At 47.4% G+C, this 18603-nt stretch overlaps 1 long non-coding RNA gene across 1 annotated transcript in view; it reads right to left on the bottom strand.

The window, feature by feature from the left end:
- The window catches only part of LOC144105620 (uncharacterized), a 46199-nt gene extending 38730 nt beyond the window's left edge, over positions 1–7469 (bottom strand). The window contains exon 1 of the long non-coding RNA XR_013308837.1: positions 7287–7469. This is a non-coding gene — a long non-coding RNA (uncharacterized LOC144105620). The remainder of the gene's footprint in view (positions 1–7286) is intronic.
- Positions 7470–18603: the final 11134 nt, after the last annotated feature.

Below are 18603 nucleotides of genomic sequence, written 5' to 3'. Positions count from 1 at the left end.
CTGCAAGACCCCGTGCGCCGGTTCGTGCTCTCGCGCAAGCCGAGCAATTTCGACCAAGCCGTGGAGGCCGCATTGGATGAGGAACAAAATGAGGCGTTAACGACAGCCGCAGCGAGAGTACGCGTCATAGAGAGAGCGGTGCTCAACCCTGAGGTTGCTCTCTTGACAGAGCGGTTAGATCGCTTAGAACAGCTGCTATCTCAGCAGGTAGAATGCCAGGTTGAAGCGCGCGCTCAACAGCGCCCATTCGCGGGAAACCGGAGACCGCCACAAAGCTACAGGCGCGGTATGCGAGATTTTGAAGAAATCGTATGCTTCGCTTGCCAGGGTCGCGGACACATCGCCAGGTTCTGCCAAAACGTGCGCCGTGGGGAGCCACAAAGAGAAGCAGGCGAGACACGCCCTAAGCAAACCTACAGCGGGGCTCCAGATACCGAGACAAAAAACTAGTTAGTCCTCCCCAGCCTGAGGAGCGTGGGGAGGGAGCAGTGGATGATGAGGTGGTGGTAGTTTGTGTGGCCGACGAGGCATGCCCTGTTGTGCGTTGCAAGTTAAATGGTTGTTGCATGGAATTGTTGATAGACACGGGGTCAAAGGTGACATTGCTTAAGGAGAGCAGTTTTAACACGCTTCGAAGGAAGGGGGACCGCGAGGTGTTGGAAGCGTCTGGTGGTATGGCAACCAAATTTGTAGGCATAACGGGGGATCCTCTTGGCATAAGTGGACTCTACCGGTTACACTTCTCTCTCGGCGGAATTGCATTGGAGCACCCCTGCTACGTATGCCCGGACACGGTGTCTCTGCCAAACGGAGTGTCAGGTATATTAGGGCAGGATTTTTTGAGAAAAGGGAAGGTAGTAGTCTCATTCTCTGAGGAAGAGGTTAATGCGGGCGGCTCAAAAGTTCCATTTTTGAACAGGAGAGGGGCTGAGATTCGCATTACCGATATTGACACCCGTCAAACAGTGGGATCATTGGAGAAGGTATATTCGCGGGTTGCCGTCCGGCTAGTCGAGGAGGCGGTCGTCCTTCCTTGGTCGGAGCACATTTTGTACGCGTTTGTGCCTTCAGATGTAGAGAGCGGCGCCGTGGGAGTGCTTGAGCCGGTCGACTCTCTCAGCAATGGCCTGAAGGCAGCCGCGTGCCTCGTGACAGTTAATGACGCCCACAGATTGCCCCTACGGGTGGTTAACTGTAGCCAGCAGCCACTGAGCCTTCCCAAGAACAAAACATTGGCTTTCTTCACCTCTGCGATAGAGCAACGTGAGCCCACCGATACGGTACTCGCAACTGCAGAGCATGCTAGTCCTTCGGCTGCTCCAAAGGTGTCGTTCGATCTTTCTCACGTAAAATCCAGGGAGAGGGAGGCTCTGGCTGGTTTGCTGAACGACTACTCGGAGATATTCGCCGCGTCCAACCTGGATTTGGGCTGCTGTGGCGTTATAAAGCACAGGATAGAAACCGGCACTTCATCGCCCGTTTACCAGCGTGCGTACAGGATTCCTTACTCCCAACGTGAGGAGATGGAGCGGCAGGTGCAGGACCTGATTGATCGCGGCATTGTCGAACACTCAAAGTCACCCTGGGGAGCACCAGCACTATTGGTGGAAAAGCCAGATGGCTCGTATCGATTGGTAGTGGACTACCGCAAACTAAATGCCGTAACTCGCATCGATCCATACCCCATCCCCAATATACAGGAGACGCTTTCTCAGCTGGGCTCTGCCAGGTACTTCACGGTAGTGGACATGGCGGCGGGATTCTGGCAGATAGCAATGGATCCGGCAGATGCCGAGAAAACGGCATTCAACACGCCCTCAGGGCACTATGAATGGAAAAGAATGCCGATGGGTCTGGCCAACAGCCCTGCTGTCTGGCAGAGAACCGCTGATGTTATCCTGGCAGGTCTTCTGGGGAGGCCGTGCTTCGTGTATATGGATGACATTATCATATACAGTGACAGTTTTGATAACCATTTGCGCGATATTGAGCAGGTTTTGGTGCGACTAAGAGCAGCGGGTCTCAAGCTGAAGCCCTCTAAGTGCCAATTCCTCAAAAACGAGGTGAAATACCTCGGGCACGTTGTTTCAGCTGACGGCGTGCGACCGGACCCTGAGAAACTAAGGTGTGTCTCGGATTTTCCATCCCCGACTAGCGTCCGCCAGGTCCGGCAGTTTCTCGGCCTGATCGGTTACTACCGAAGGCACATAGAGGAGTTCGCCAAGCTCGCTAAGCCGCTCACCGCCATAACAGCCAAAAATGTCGCCTTTCGCTGGGAGGAAAACGCGGAGAATGCTTTTGGGGCCCTGAAAAGAAAGCTAATGAGTGCACCGCTGTTGCGCCACCCAGATTTTAGTTTGCCCTTCGTTATGGCCACAGATCCGTCAAAGTTCGCAGTTGGTGCCGTGCTATCTCAGGTTATCGAGGGCAAAGAACATCCCGTTGCTTTTGCTAGCCGACAGCTGAGCCCCACAGAGCAAAAGTACGGAGCTACGGAAAGGGAGTGCCTCGCCGTTGTCTGGGCAGTAAAGCACTTCAGATGCTACCTTTACGGCCGCAAATTCAAGCTAGTCACAGACTGCCATCCTCTGAAATGGGTGATGAGTGTCAGGGACCCTAGCTCGCGACTCGCTAGATGGAATCTACACCTGCAGGAATACTGCTTTGAAGTTGAGCACAAGTCAGGAAAGACACATCTGAATGCTGATGCACTCAGCCGCACAGCTGCCGTGGCAGCTATAGATGAGTTTGTCCCCGTAGTCGACCCCGTCGAATTACGCACAGAGCAGTGCAAAGATCCTGACCTGAAGCGAATAATCGAAAGCTTAGAGGGCGCACCGTCTCACCCCGAACAGCTAGGTTATTTCATTGACAAAGACGGCACCCTGTGTCGGCGCACGAGGCCAACCAGGAAAGGGAGATTAGAGAAAACCGCTTGGGAGAGAGTTGTCATACCTCGTTCGTGGACAGAAAGGGTTCTTCGCGCGTTTCACGATGCGCCATGCGCCGGTCATTTTGGCGTAGCGAAGACACGCAGGCGTGTGGAGCGTTTGTACTTTTGGAATGGCACGCGACGGGATGTTAGAGACTACTGTGCGAAGTGTCATTCCTGTCTCGAAAGAAAAACACCCAAGGGACGACGACCAGCTCCAATTCAGCCGTTCCCTGAGGTTTCGGCTCCCTTCGAGCGGACAGGTATGGACATAATGGGCCCATTGGCCACGACCACTTCCGGAAACAAGTACATTTTAGTATTTGTCGACCACCTTTCAAAATACGCGGAAGCGGTAGCACTCCCAGATCAGAAGGCAGACACGGTTGCAAGAGCATTTGTCGAACAGATCGTGCTCCGACATGGACCCCCGAGGCAACTCTTGACAGATCGGGGAACGAACTTCGTGTCGCAGCTAATGAGGAGAGTTTGCGAGCTGCTTAAGATCGCTAAGAAGCAGACAACACCGTACCATCCGGCTTGCAACGGCGCGGTGGAGCGACTGAACCAAACCGTGGCCGGGTTCCTGTCGCATTTTGTTTCGCGCGACCAGCGGGACTGGGATTTGTGGCTCCCGTATGCAATGTTTGCCTACAACTCCGCAGCACACGATAGCACGGGCGAATCGCCATTCTTTCTTCTCTACGGCCGAGACCCGGACCAGCCTAGTGAAGTGCCAGAGGGCCCCCGTCGTGTCCCATACGCTTCACTGGACGACTATAAGGTTGAGCTAGAATCGCGCTTGCAAGTGGCGAGGGACATCGCAAAGGAGTCCTTAAAGAAAGCGGCGAAGCGCAGGAAGGAGGTGCACGATCGCAGTGCTAGAGACGCGCCGTTTAATGTGGGGGACAGCGTGTACATTGAAAACTGCCAAAGGCAGATTGGGCTAGCTCGTAAGTTCCAGACGAAGTGGAGAGGACCGTGCGAGGTTGTCGAGAAGCTTTCTCCGGTAAACTTCAGAGTCCGAGACGTGAACCGGCGTTTGATAAGGATACACGCAAATCGCCTCAAGTCGGCACCGGTTCAGTATTCAAGAAATGAGGAAAGGGAAAGCGCGGATTTTGATGGGGACAGAAGTGAAGCGGAGCGCGCAGATAGTTCGCAAGAAACGCCCTCTCCTGCATTTGTTCGGCAGGCGCCCGAGGTGACGGCCGGAATGCCACCGGATTTACTTCATGCATTGCTAGAAGAAGAAGCGCGCGAGGTTGCCGCGCAGATAACGCCAGGAGAGGCTCCTGCCACGAGCCCTCGCGAGTCCCAAAGCAGACAAAGGGGCACAGACTTACTTAGTATGACTCATGAAGGCCGATATCCGCTGCGAAATCGGAAAGCTAAGTCGGACTAATGGCGTAAACAGAGCGGAGTTTTGAACTGGTTAGAATTGTGTAATGCCACAGCTCATAACATTGCTATGTGCTTATGTGTTAAGTTATCGGAGTTGGTAGTTAAACCTTTCTGTCATTAAGTAACACCTTCACAGGAGAGCATGCGGAGCGCATGCAGAACCTGCCCTACTTCCTTTCGTTATCTATATTTTTGTCTGTGCCGTGATCGTGCTAGAAGTGGGAGCTCCTTTGTAACTGTGGTAAATTTATTTCGTCCAGTTTGGACTAGAAAGGAGAGGCTTGGGTGCTGAGTTTCATGTTTATCTGTAAAAGAAGATCAGTGCTGCCCCTGGAGACGCCAGTATTGACAGCGGAGGCATATGGTGTTGTGCAGTGGTGTTGAGTGCAGCGAAAAGTGTTTTTTCGGACGCACTGTGCGAGGCGATTCAGAAAGACAAGGGGAGCTGCGTGGACTCAAATGTTCGGAGAACATTCTTCTGGAGGGTGAGCGAGTGTGACATTCCGTGTGTGCTACGAGGATCCACGTTCGACGGCGCGGCGTAGACGGAGACCCGTGACAGCGGCATCATCAATTACCCAGCCATGCTCTTTGAGTGACGACCAGAACAACCGGACCCGCCGCCGCCCCGGGGAAACAGGCTTTATCCTCCCCAATTTCCGGGCACATTCCAGGACAAGGGAGCTGTCAGCGGGCCAGAGCGCGCCGTACCACAGCCGACGCTATGCGCTACCGCGAAGACAACATTATTTCCCTCCCCCCCCTTTGTCGTGGGCTATCGCCGGGAAGGCACCCACAGCTTCCCAGAAGGGCCGTGACGGACACCTGTCATGGCGGACAGGCAGTACTCGCCAAGAATGTGGAAAGACAGGCGCTAGTGAATTAGCTCCGAAGAGAGAGCCTGTGTATACTCTCACTTGAGAGAGAGTGGTGGCGTTTTTGTTGTTTATTTAGTTTGTATTGTTAACAGACTCTGGGTTCGAGGCTAAGCCCAACCCAAGGGGTGGTCCCCATCTCGCATGTTATTTTGGATTGGAGAATTGATGCTTTGGGCGGGCCACTGGAAATGACCGCCCTTAGTCCTTTGTTAATCAAGTGCTTAAAAGCACATGTAAACGGATGCAGTCCAGTCTGAGCTGGGGCTCCATGCTTAGCATGTAATGTGATGCTACTTAGGCACTAACCTGCCCGGTCGATGAGTAAAGTAGTGCAATGTTTGTTCTTTTGCAAATTCAGTTCTGCTTTTTTCCAGTTTAACTCTCTGTATATGTATGTTGTAAAATTATGCTCTGCTGTCATCATCTACAAGCTCGCCTCCTGTTCATCTTCCGAGCCGAACGACACTAGAGGAAGGGTTTGTGAACCATCCTCGAAGAAACGGACGACTATTGAAATTCTACTGCATACACGCTCAGGACGACATCGTTCGCCCAGAGGGCCTTCAGCGCCGAAGCCCGACGGCGTGCAGCTTCTGCCAGCAACCGCTCGAGCCCAACTCCGGAGCCACTCCATCGCCCCCATGAAGTCGTCGGCACGTAAGCTCGGACGCCCCAGCCTCTGATGTATAATCTTAATCATGTGTAATTATTGAATATACCTGTTTGTTTAAGCTGAGCCATACGGTGTCTCTTTGCCTCTCCGTCCCGTGTGGACCTGCGCATTATGGGGGTCATCACAACATATGCGACACCAGGGAGGCAAACAAACAATAATCTCCGAGTTTATTTATTGGTGCACTCTTCAGGTGGTTTAATTTCATAAGCACCCATCCTAGCCAATTTCATTATCCGCCACAACTTTTTAGCAAGGTGACTTCTTTTTACTTCTTAATTGTATGCCTTAAAAACACAAGACAGTTGAGTCTAAAGCGAAGTTTATCAGCCATTTATTTGCAGTATCATTTTTGACGCTTTAAAATCAGAAGATATACAGGAACCCCATTGCCTGTATATAAATTTGATTCCAAACCTTAGAACCGGATGGACGGCGGAAACGCAGCATATGTGAAGCTCAGACAACTTATGCTCCTGCAACCTCAGCATGTTGGCGCGGCCGTACGTAGGCACGCGCTGCAGGAGCGCACAATTTAAATGTTTAATCAGTCGTTGCGTTCGGTTCCCACCAAAGATCACTGCGTTTTAAGCCAGTGAAGCCAGGATCTTAAGTTGTAAGCAAGTTCTGCCAGCTACAGTCTCTTGTGAAACCCTAGTGAAGGCTCTGTTGCTGAGAGACACGGTCAAACCTGCAATTTTCAGTTAATTTATGCATGACTCGAAGTTTGATACTTATCATGTGAATGAAGTTTAGTACGTTTTGAATACGGCTCACTTCTTTAAAATTTTCCACCGCTTTCGCAAGCTACTACCCGCTGCTTCAAAATGTCTACGGAAGAATACTAGCACCTAGGTATAAGCAGAAATAGAATAAATTACAGCTAAATACCCTACAGGTTGCGGGCTTCATTAACTTCCGTAATGGTGCCCAGTTCAAGAAGCTGGTAACAGAGACGAGATCGTCTTTAGGGAAAAGCCTTGTTTTTATGCGTTCTGTCTCACAGAGATCAACGATATATATTGTTGGAGCAGTTACAGATCCAGCGTATTCAGATTAGCCCCGCGAACCTCAGGCTGCTGGCAACTAATCCGTCCTTACGCTTTTAGCTTAGAAATCGTAGATACCACCGCATTTTCTTTTATATCAGTGAGATATAAACAGTTTCTCGGTAGGTGACAAAAACGCCGCATAAAATCACAGAAGGGTAAATAAAATATGTAAAACTCTATAAAGTTTAGCCGTAAGCTCTGTAACAGTTTCCTCCCATTAAGACATTAGGGTGTAAAAAAGTGGCTGCAAAAGTTTTCTTAAACTGGGTGTAGCGTGAGCTATCGCAAGCTTATAAACAAAATCCTCTGACCACGTTGCCACAAACTTAGACCAAAATGCGACTCACCTTCAGTGCGCAACGCCTCAAAATTACTTCTAGAATTTATTCGTCGTTCTTCCTGCTTGCCCAGCTCCAAGCTGCACTGCAGTGACCTGCGACAGTGAAATGAAAGCTGGAATTTTTGCACGCCACTTTAAAAGGAACGACCAGATGGCTCCAGGCTCCTTAAAAAGCAGTTGCGACGTCTTTCTTTTCTTAATTTAAAGTTAAGCAGCACATTTCAAAATATATCTGCGCCGTTAATGTTACGGATGTCTTTTCGACATTTTCCCGCGTACAGGCTGCAATCGGATTCATAGAAACAGCTCTTCGGTTATATTATCCTAGTCTTCTGGTTTCACTGCTCTATTTCAAGAGAAAAATTTTTTTACTTTAAATATTCCTCTGCTTTGTAGCATCTATTGTGTCTATCTGAAATTAATGTTTATGAATTTCACTTTTCTTTCACATTGTTGAGAAATGTATCTGTAATCTTTCATAAACCACTGAGACCGTGCTGAGGAACGTTCGCCGCGGAGACTGCTTTCCATGCCTAGAACAGATTTCTAAGAATTTGTTCGCTTTGCTTTTTTCTTCTCATGTTGTTCTACTTACTGTCAAACCGCGACTACAGTTGCAAAGCGCTATAGAGAGGCACAGCACATGCACTGCATGAGAAGCACTTTTTGCTTTATTTTACAATGCTCACCATTTGAGTGACGCTTGAGGAAATTGAAGCGTCCTCCTGCCGTTAGGCACCGCATGGAAAAAACCGTACCCCTTTTCAGGAAAGAGGAGGACGTCAGGACGATAGGAGAGGGAGAAGGCGAGCTGTCGCATCTTCTCCCTGATGTATATTCGCCCCAACGTTTGCTGCTTGCAATGATAGCCCAACCGGCCAAGATAACATTCCTCAAGATTCACCTTTACCGTTAGGGAGGTTACCTCTGCGCTATTTTAAGACAACTTTTTATGTCTCGCCACCACCACATGGTCATGACGAAATATTTTTCCGGAAGTCCGCATTTTGTGCCGGCTAGGTCACGGCATCGTCCGCCACGGCTGCCACGTATAGAAGGCTTACTTTAGGAAGAAACTGAGAGTCTGCATGTTTCTAGCAGGCACCATGCATTCTTCGAGGAACCAAATAGTGTCTGGCGGCCATAAAAAAGCTGAGCATTTCTAGCTTTGTTCTTTCTTAAGTACGCTACTCGTAATAGCACTTTGAAAAAAAAATCATTTTACCTGTAAATGTTTCGCTCTGCCGAAAACCTCCATTCTTAATCGATCGTATAAAAACCAGCGCTAAAAAACACAGACAGAAGACGAGACGAGACACACGGAAGCGCCTTCCGTCTGTCTCGTCTCGTCCTCTGTGTTTTTTAGCGTTGGTTTTTAATACGATGGATCACCACCTACTTGCCCAATCCTCAGTTCTTCAACAATTCTTAATCGGCGAGCCCACGCCTACATGATCTAGGCCTCGAGATCATCGTATGCCCCCATCTGAACTATACCCCTGAGTGAGCGGCCTTTATTTAAGGACAATGACGCACATGTCTCTGAAAGCGCACATTATTTTACATTTTGCACACCTTGATTTCAAGCTGCTTACTGGCGTTTTACCTCCGTGTTTAATTACGTAGGATATGTTAGCTATGCCCCACTCCGGTTGATAATGGTCTGGCCCTTATTTTGCCTGTCCCTTCCTCTTCTTCCTTTCATTTTTGTTTCACTCATATTTCTGCCTCTGTATCGTGTCACTGCTCATGTTTCGGCGAAGATTGCCGTTGGTGGCTTGACAGCGCACAAATTGGCTGCTTTTTCAAAAGTTTGGCGACAAACTTTCTCGCTGGATACGTGATTTCTTTTAGGCTACTATCCAGTGCACTCAACTGTGTATGCAAGCAGCGGCCAATTTGTTTCTCTAGAAATTTCTTGCATGCCTCTGGGAAGGCATTGAGCAAGAGGGTAAAAAAAACTTTTATATAGCACTTCTTAAAATCAATACCAGAATATGATCATCACGATTTACTCAAATGGTAGGGAGAAAAAAAAAGTTAATGAAAGAAAATCATTAAAAAAATCAAACACAAAGCTAACCGGAACGAAAACAAGATTAAGTAACCCGGCTCGAAAGACTGGCAAAGAAGCTGATAAAAAAAAATGGGAGATACAAGAGGAAAAAACCATGATCCATAGGCACAGACTTAAACATGCCAATTTTTTTTTATAAAGCATTTGACTAGCTCAAAGAGAAATGAATCGTGGTTGCGATGCGAGGCAATGCAGTTTTGAAGATCATTCCACAAGTTTATAACACGAGGGAGCTGCGAAAAGTTGAAGGCATCAGTGCCGCCGTAAATGCGTGTGTAGGCCAAATTATTTCGCAGTCTGGTTGATTAGGGACGTTGTAGGTTCGATAATGGCAACCAGGCGGCGGTGACTACTTTGCGGAACAGAGATAAAAGTATTGACAAATACTTAGCGAACGGAAAGAAAGGCCCAGCTTCATTTGATCTACACTCTAGTGATAACTGCAATTCGGTAAAATAAAGCTCCTAGCATTGCCTTGGATAAGCTGTAATGTTTCTCATGAGGAGGCTAAATGGAAGAAGCGTAGTCAAGCGTGGATCCAACAAAAGTTAAATACTCTTTTTTACACATGTTTGCTGTAGAACTTTGTAAAATACGGCACAGTAAAGAAATGACCTTGAATAATTATGAGAAATGGTATTGTAATCAGACCATGAGAGATTTGGAGTTAGGTAAACGCCTAAGCACTGATATTGAGTGGCCCGGCCCAATAAGTTGCTATTAAAGTGGTAACGGAAGAACGAGTTTGAATATTTTTGATTAAAAGACGTTATTTTCCTCTTGTAAGCATTGTGGGTTATCAACCATGTTTTGCACCATTCATTAATATTGTCCAGGTCATTTGGCAGTGAAATTTAGTCGCTATATAGTACTCTTCATTGGCCTCTAGATGATGCAATCATCAGCAAATATTCGCATGCAGGATGAAATGTTACTTGGAAAATCATTAATGTAAATTAAAAAGTGTAAGAACCCGAGGACGCTGCCTTGCGGCACACCTGGCGTAGATTCGGAAAGATTCGGATTATTAACAACTGTGAAGTGCAGCCCATTCGAAAGAAAATGAAGTAGCTATGACAAAGTTAGAGTGGAATTTGAGCATATAATTAGGGGCTTATATATTAGGGGACAATAAGGTGCTGAATCAAATAATTTTGTGAAGTGAAGAAAGGAGCATTTTGCATTCACTTTTTTCCTTTATGGAAATTGGAGAATAATATTCCTGTGCACAAGAAAGGCCCTCCATCGTCTATAAAGAGCTATTGGACCATCTCCCTCACTAGCAATCTCTCTATATTAATGCAGCACGGAATCTACTCACACATAATGACCTTCTTACTGGCTGTCAACTTCTTTCACCCTTCTCAACACGGTTTTCTAAAATCCCCACCCTGCTCTACCCAACTGGCTGTCTTTACTCATGACATCAGTTCGAGTATAAGCATAAACACAACCGCGGGCGTTCTTCTTTAGACTTTGAAAAAGCATTCGACAAATTTTCCCGTCAACGTTTCCTAATTAAACTTTCAAACCTAAACCTGAACCCAGTTGTAAGTGAATGGCTCCGAAATATTTTGACTAAGTGCCACTGTTTGTATGGGCTAACAATCATACATCTTTCCTCTCCCTTGTTACCTCAGGCGTGGCGCAAGGCACGGTTTTAGGGCTTCAAGTATTCTTATTTTACATTAACGACCTCCCAAGCAATCTGTCTCATCACCGTTCGTTTCTTCGCCTATGACTGCGTCATTTACCGTACCATCAGTAATAACTAGTAAGAGATGCGCTTACCATCTGCAATGCGACATAGAGCTTGTAAGTGGTGCGCCAATTGGGTAATGTTCTTAAACGTTAATAAAACAAATATAATATCTTTTTATCGTCGTCAATCGTATTCTCTTCCTAACTACACCCTTCGTGGTTCCACGATATCCCACACATCTTCATATAAATGGATACGATTGACCCTAACACAGGATTTCTCTTGGACCACCTACAAAATGAACATCACCAACGAAGCTATGTTCTTGGTTATATGAAGCGTAAAATTCGTTTACCACCTTCTTCCGTAAAACTGTCCGCACATTTAACTCTTGTCCGCCTAAAGTTGAGTATTCATGCTCAATCTGGGACCCCCTTCAAATCAACCTTACCAAAGCTCTTGAGTCCGTCCAGAGTCACGAGGTAAGATTTGTATATTCCGATTATTCATGGTATAAGTGCGTAACAGCATTGAAAACAAAAGCTAACCTGCTCAGCCTCAAATCCAGTGCCTTTTCCACAGGTTTTAAGGCCATAGCCTTTAATGGCTGATACTCACCTTCGTCCGTGTCATTTTAAGGCCACGTGACCTTGCCTGTTGCATCCTACGTCAGGTGACCTTGTCACGTAAACACGACGTGCGAACTGAACTGTGAGCAAACTGCCTACTGTGGCGCAGAGTGTGAACCGCCGCCAAGCAGAAACTGCGCAAGCGCAGTGTGACGTACCCGCTTAAATTCAAATCAGTGCATTGAGTCGCAAATGGTTTTCACCTTCCCGCAGTAAAGAGATATATAAGTGCCTCCAACGAATATTTTTATCAATCCCCTTTGAGTCATTGCCTTATCACCCCTGCACACCGCCTATCACATCGCATCAGTCATCCGAAAGCTGTTCATACGCGTCGAGTATCCGCTCCTATGCATCTGAAATCTTTCTTCACCCAGACCGCTAGAGACTGGAACAGCCTGCCCGCTGAAGCTCTTAAGCATGGGCTCCATATGCGCGAAAGAGCGAGCGACGCGACAAGGATGAACGGCGACGCTCGTTCCGTCGCTTGCTGGCAACCTCCATGCAAGCGAAGGCGGCAGGTGTCGCGCAACCGGGACGTGCGCAGCGGACTCCGTGTTTTGCGCACTCAAGCTTAGTAAACACGAACGTAACCTGTTTTCTCTCAAACATTTAAGAGTGTGCCTCATAGTCAGGGCCAAAGGAATATTTCCTCTACGGCAGCGGTGTAGCGGCAGTGGAAATTACCAACGGCGTGCTTGCGGAGACGAAGTAACATCACGGATTCACTGGGACGTGTGCTTTCGTTCGATGCCTGTGCTCTGCGGCGTAGTAAAAACGCTCCCATAAACTTTCATCGCAATATTCTTGTAAGTGGGCAAACTATAATATACCAGTGAGAATGCGCACCGCGAGTGTTTCTGCACGTATATACAGTTGTAGCACAGCGGCACGGTGGATCGAGCGCCGGTACCCGTGGCTTGACGCGCATCTCTCGCTGCAGTACGCCCGCTGGCGTAGCCCGCTACAAATGCTGTCAGCCCACCGCAACCAACAAGTAGATTGTTTTAATTATTTAAATCTTGCGGGTCTGCCTCTCAGCTACAAATCCAGATATTTTCTCGATGGTGGCGATGACCAAGACGACGCTGCGGTAGGGTTTCGAGAGATGTACCCGTGACAAACCATGGACAAACCGGAAACGTCTTTGTGGGGCTCTGATTGGCCAGCACCGTGGGGGATTTCCGGGCGACGAGCGAAATTTTTGTGAGTGCAGATCCGAGAGACACGGGAAGCGACACATGCATGTTGCTTCGCACGACGGCGTCGCTCGTAGCTTGCCGCCTTCGCCTTCGCGTTCGCGTGAGTTTTTCCATACATGGAGTCCAGGCTTTATCAGTCCTGTCTTGGAATACTTCAAATCATTCATCACAGACCTAATTAAATGATATTTTAGCCAACCCCTCATGTATTGCTCCTAGAGGGCCTTTGAGGTACTAATAAATAAAATAAAAAATAATAAATTCTAAGTTGCATTTGATGTTGAAATGCATGCAAGTAGTCCATTCGAATAACTGTTACTCACAGGAAAAGCCTTTCCTGAAGCCATGTTGGTTAGAGAAGAACAATTCATCGGACACAAAGTGTTTGTCCCGCCGCATTGGCTACGTGGTTAGAGCACTCGGCTACTGATCCGAAGTACCCGGGTTGTACCCCGACTGCGGCGCCCGCATTTCGAAGGAGGTGAACCGCTAAGGCTCCCGTGTGGTGTGCGATGTGAGTGCCCGTTAAAGATCTTCAGGTGGTTGAAATTAATCCGGAGGCCCCCACTACGGCACCTCATTCTCGCGTGATAGCGTACCGGGTAGTGTATTGGCTCACAACGGCAATCGATTTGTTCCCGGAAGTTGATGTGGGTAAAGGCCCGAGCAGATGGAGACAAACACTGAAAAATGGCTCAGTCGGAATGTCGATGGGCTGAAGCGGGTCACTAGGCGGGAGCGGGACGTTTTCCGGCACTGTCATTGATTGCAGGCAGCAACGTAACCACGGAAAGAGCTGTAAAGGCTATGCCAGAAGAACCGCCGGCGCACGCTCTTGTACGTTCGGGACACGTTGAGGTGCCCTGCAGTGGGAGCCTCATGAAGCTGGTCAAGGACTGTGGGGCGGAGGTGCGTCGGGACGACGAGCAAGAGGTCGGCGCCATCAGGGTGCGTATTGCGACGGTACAGAATATCGTGATGCAGCAGGAACAGGCTCAGATCAGGATTGGGCAACATGTTGCTTTCTAAAAAACAGTCTAATGCGTTCATAATATTTCTGCAAAACCCTCATCACCCTACACAATCTTTACTTTTAGTTTCTGAGTTTGTAACCGCAGCGGTGGCCAAGTGGTTGAGCATCCGCCTCGCATGCGGGAGGTGCGGGGTTCGATCCCCAGTGCCGCCGGGTACCCACCGGTGACACAATGGGTACAAGCTTTCCCCTGGTCTGGTGCTCGGCTTATTTAGGGTGAAATGCTTGGGAAATGGGTCATCGACCCCACTTTGAGAATTTGGAAAATACCTTGTGCCATGGCACTCTTTGGCCATAGATGCCCTTGCGCCATAAAAATCCATCATCATCAGTTTCTGAGTTTGTACTTTTGCTTTCACTATTCGATCAACCTTGTAGATTATAAATGTGGTCCTTGCAGGCTTTTAAGCAGAAGAATATGAAGCAGTACAAGGAGGATTTGAACTTTGCAAAATTCGTAAACTTCTATGGGCAATATTTATTAATGCACATTCGCAGCTGTTACTTCATGCGCTTCAGGTGTCGATCTGGTGATATCTACCATAGAGCAGCATATTACCGAATTTTTAGTCAATCAATGCTCTCATTAGCAGCATTTTTGTGCCCTAATAAATGCGGCAAAAAAAGCTATTTAAAAATTTAATGAGTCCATTCAAATAGAAAAACTGAAGTCACGTCCACAAGAAATTAGGATAACGCAGTAGTTCTTCCAAATAATTCAGTGGTTCATTCTTGATTGAAAATGTTTTCGATATCGTAAACTTGCGGCGAACGCTCCATGGTGAGTGTTTCGGCTACTCAGCCGGAAGACGCGATTTCAATGCCGGCGGCGGCGATCGCGTATCGATCGAGAAGACACACAGAAGGCTTTCGTGTGGTGTTCAGTGTGAGCGTACGTTAAGGAACGCCACGTAGTCTAAATTAATCTTGAGCCCTCCATTGCGACGTCCCCTCACAGACCTATGTACTCCTTTGAGATGATAAACCACAACATTTTCAGCACTTAACGTCCTTGATGGCTGCAGAAGAATGTTAACATGTATCGCGTTCTCTTTTGAATAATGCGCTTCATTTTTTTAACCTTGCTTCAATGCTCCCGCTTCTTCTGTAATGAGAGCGCTCTGAGGGTAAAAATAAATGAAATATAACAAAAGAAGAGCACCATAGCTGTATAGTTGAAGTAAACATTTGCGTCAGATGGAGCAAAAACCCTGTAAACGTATTATCGTGACAAAATTTACATACAACAAAATTTGCATAGAAGTTTAAGACAGCCGAAATACGTACTTTGGGTCCACACCTTTTGATTTATGGGAATTTTCGTGTTCTGCCTGATACACGCTTTTCGACTGTTAAAATTATCTTGAGGAATACTTATTGAACGGTAACTGAGGAAGAAAGACAAGGAAACTGACAAGGTCGTAGGTTGCCCACCGGTGAACTCTATCAAACTTGATTAAGGAAGGTCTCTCTAAATTGAAATTCTTCAGCGGGTCATATTTATCCTACCACCACCTGAAAAATCGTGTCTCACTTATGTTCGTAGCGGATGAACCGATTACGCTAAAAGCTACCACTGATATCCGCGGCATCCTTGTTAGTAGGTCGCTGACCAAACCGCAACGTCAAACGGTATGTTACTGAAAAGATGCTCGACGCCCAAGTGGCCGCACAGTGTATCCCCTGTATTATTCGCGTGAAGATCTGAACTTCGCGAGTGTGCACTCTCTGACCAAGTCCCTGTTCTCTAATTCTACCAGTGTCGCGAGCTCGCACATCTGTGTCCCGTCACTTTTCACTTCGATACACTTTACGTGCTTATCGCTTCCTTTCGCATTCGCGTCCTCTATAGGTGAAATGTTTTCTGTATAATGCAAAGGCTCATCTTGAGGAATTCAGCGATGAGGAACTCACAAGATGCGCCCCACCCATCAAAAGTCTAGGACTCCGAGCCGCACATCACATGAAGATGACAGCATGAAAGCGCACACCTTCATGTTTATGCTAGTTACGAGCTTGTGCAAAATGTTCCACGAACAGCTGGTCATGGAAATTCCCATTCTTTAAAAAGAATACACGCTTCGTAAGTAATTGCACTCTAAAAGTATTCTGTTCTTTACAATTCTCTTTCTGAACAAAATGCATTGGCCTATCATTCTATGCGTCCTTGCACTTTAAGCATGAATTATTAATGCTTATAAATTATAACACCAATTGCACGGTACTGCGCAGGCCTCGATTTGTGATTCAGACGAGGTCAAAAAGCCGTATCCGGAAGAGATGTGCCCGGATATAAAGAAGAAGAGGCCGTGCAATAATGTGGACTAGGTCTGTGCGCGTCTCGACGGGAACGATGCGATGTGTGGATGCGGACCGTTGTTGTGGAGGAAGGTTTTGTGAATGGGCGCACCACTGTCCGTCCTGTCATAGCAAACAAAATGCTATTCATAAGCTATAGGACCACAAGCAATATAATGATAGGCTTCTCTGTTGTTTTTTTTTTTCAATCAGACTGTGAAAGTCTGACGGCTTTTCATCAAGTCTGGAACTCTTGTATAGGTCATGTTTTCAACAGACTCCACACTCGATGATGATTAAATGTGTTAAATCTGTGAAGAGTTCAACTTTTTCACCCTCTCCATGAGGGCAGCCTTAGTCAGTGCTGACGCAGAAAAAATTTGGCGTTTTGGAAAAGCATCTCAGCTCTCTAAGGCTGATAAGTTCTAGTTTTCACAAGCATGGATTCTGACGGTGCTCTTCAAGACGTGTTCAGCAAAAGAAATCTAAAACAAATAGAGTATCAGTGTTTTCACTGCGAGCTCTTTCTTTTCTTTAACGCAAACAGATGCTAGTGATTTCATCCATGACATACGTGCATCTTAGTAGGGTACTATTTGAGGTCTGTGAGAATTGAAAAACTGCGTTTTGCAAAGTTACTTTCTGGTGACTGGCAATGTATTACCTGATATGAATGAATATACACACTTCAATAAACATGACCAAGGGAGGTATTGGGAGGTATTACGTAGCATATTTGAAATTTGGACGTACGTCCTGGTAAAGACCTGGTCTAATACAAATACAAAGGTTGCGCTAAACTTTCAAAGACCATGTAAGACGGCTGCCATAGTTACATGCAACAAGATACCCGGAATAGCCGGAATCGCCGGGATGGCTGAGTGGTTATAGTGCTCTGCTTTGGCCTCAAGACGCAGGTTCGATGCTAGAGGCCAGCTTACTGTCCGGCATCAGTGCACTTTAAAAAAGCCCAGGTGTCCTAATTATCTTGCGCCAGCCGCAACGGCGCCCCTTATGGCCTGTGTTCCTTGGAACGTTAAACCCTAAAATAAGTAATAAACAAACTTTTGATCCTCAGACTTTTACACATGCCCCTGGAGAATGTCTTGCCCATTGATTAGACGATTACATGTTTGTTGCGCTGGGACTTAAAGCATAACATCACTCCATCCTCTGAGTTGTGCAGGATGCGCGACAGCTTTTTGTATTGCTTGTAATTTTTATCGTTGAGCTATCTGAAATTATCCATCAAGAGTTTTTTTTTAACTTTATGCATGCATCATTCTTCACCCTGATTAGCTCGACCTTGTTGTTCGGTGAGCATTTCAGTTTCTCGATTATTTGGCAGGCTTCCACGAATTTTACCCTTGGCCTAATTCTTTGCGGCTATGTTCGAGTCGCTAACAGCTACCTAGAAATCGCGATCATATATGGCGAGTTTGATGCCTGATTCCTCGGCTACTTCGGCATGTGGGAACTTTACGCCGGCGGAGTGGTTAAGCGTTACAGCACAGTCGACGACCGCAACGGCGTATCGTCTAATCGCCTTGATATTCGGTATCCTCCACGAAGCGCACTTCCCTCGCTTTTCCGTTGGCTCAAAGCAAGGCCGCGTCTCTGGTCTGTCTTCTGCTTTGATTATACGTCGAGTGTGCGTTTGGCGGGACTGAGGTGACTTGGATGCCGTTCCTGACGTTCCGCGGGATAATTTTCTTTTTGGCGGTAGTATCCTATGCCAAGCCGCTCGAGTTTGTGTCGTCCAGCTTCGGTGGTTGTCAGACTTTCTAGTTGCTATATGTGCTGCGCCTCTCAAAGCTGTAGCAGCGGCTCCGTGCTGGTCGCGTTTGGGAGCCGTGTGTCGTGTTGTTTGCCCTGCATATCATTACTATTTTGTTCTCCACCTTGTACGAATAGTGAAAGGCGGCCACGTAGGTTATGTGACATATGACGAAGGAAAGCCGAGTCGTATTAGGCTCTCCTCCCTTACGCCACATCTCCTGTTGGTGACTCTCTTTAGTAACCTCACAGCATTGGAAGTCTTGTGTACGAGCTTGTTGACCGTCTACCGTTTACGCAGCTGGATTCGAGTATTACGCCTAGGACGTTCTCTTCACGGTGTGGATGAATCCGCTGTCACTCTCCCCTGTTTGTAGCCTGATTTCTTCATATCCTGTCTTCTCCTTGGATCCGTTGTGTGGTCGTCCTTTCTGGTAGGGACGGTACAGCAGGAGCTCCGACGTCTTGGGCGAGAATCAGAGCCCCGTCTTTCTCATGTGTTCTTCCACAAGCTCTATCGCTTCCGGCAGCGACGATTCGATTTGCCCGTCGCTGCCAAGGTTAACCCAGATTGTGATCTCGTCGGCGTATATCGTATGTTGGACAT

The sequence above is a fragment of the Amblyomma americanum genome, chromosome 9 (genome assembly GCF_052857255.1).
Source record: "Amblyomma americanum isolate KBUSLIRL-KWMA chromosome 9, ASM5285725v1, whole genome shotgun sequence".
NCBI lineage: Eukaryota > Metazoa > Arthropoda > Arachnida > Ixodida > Ixodidae > Amblyomma > Amblyomma americanum.
Note: the sequence above shows the minus strand (reverse complement) of the source record. Positions and strands in the feature narration are given on the sequence as shown.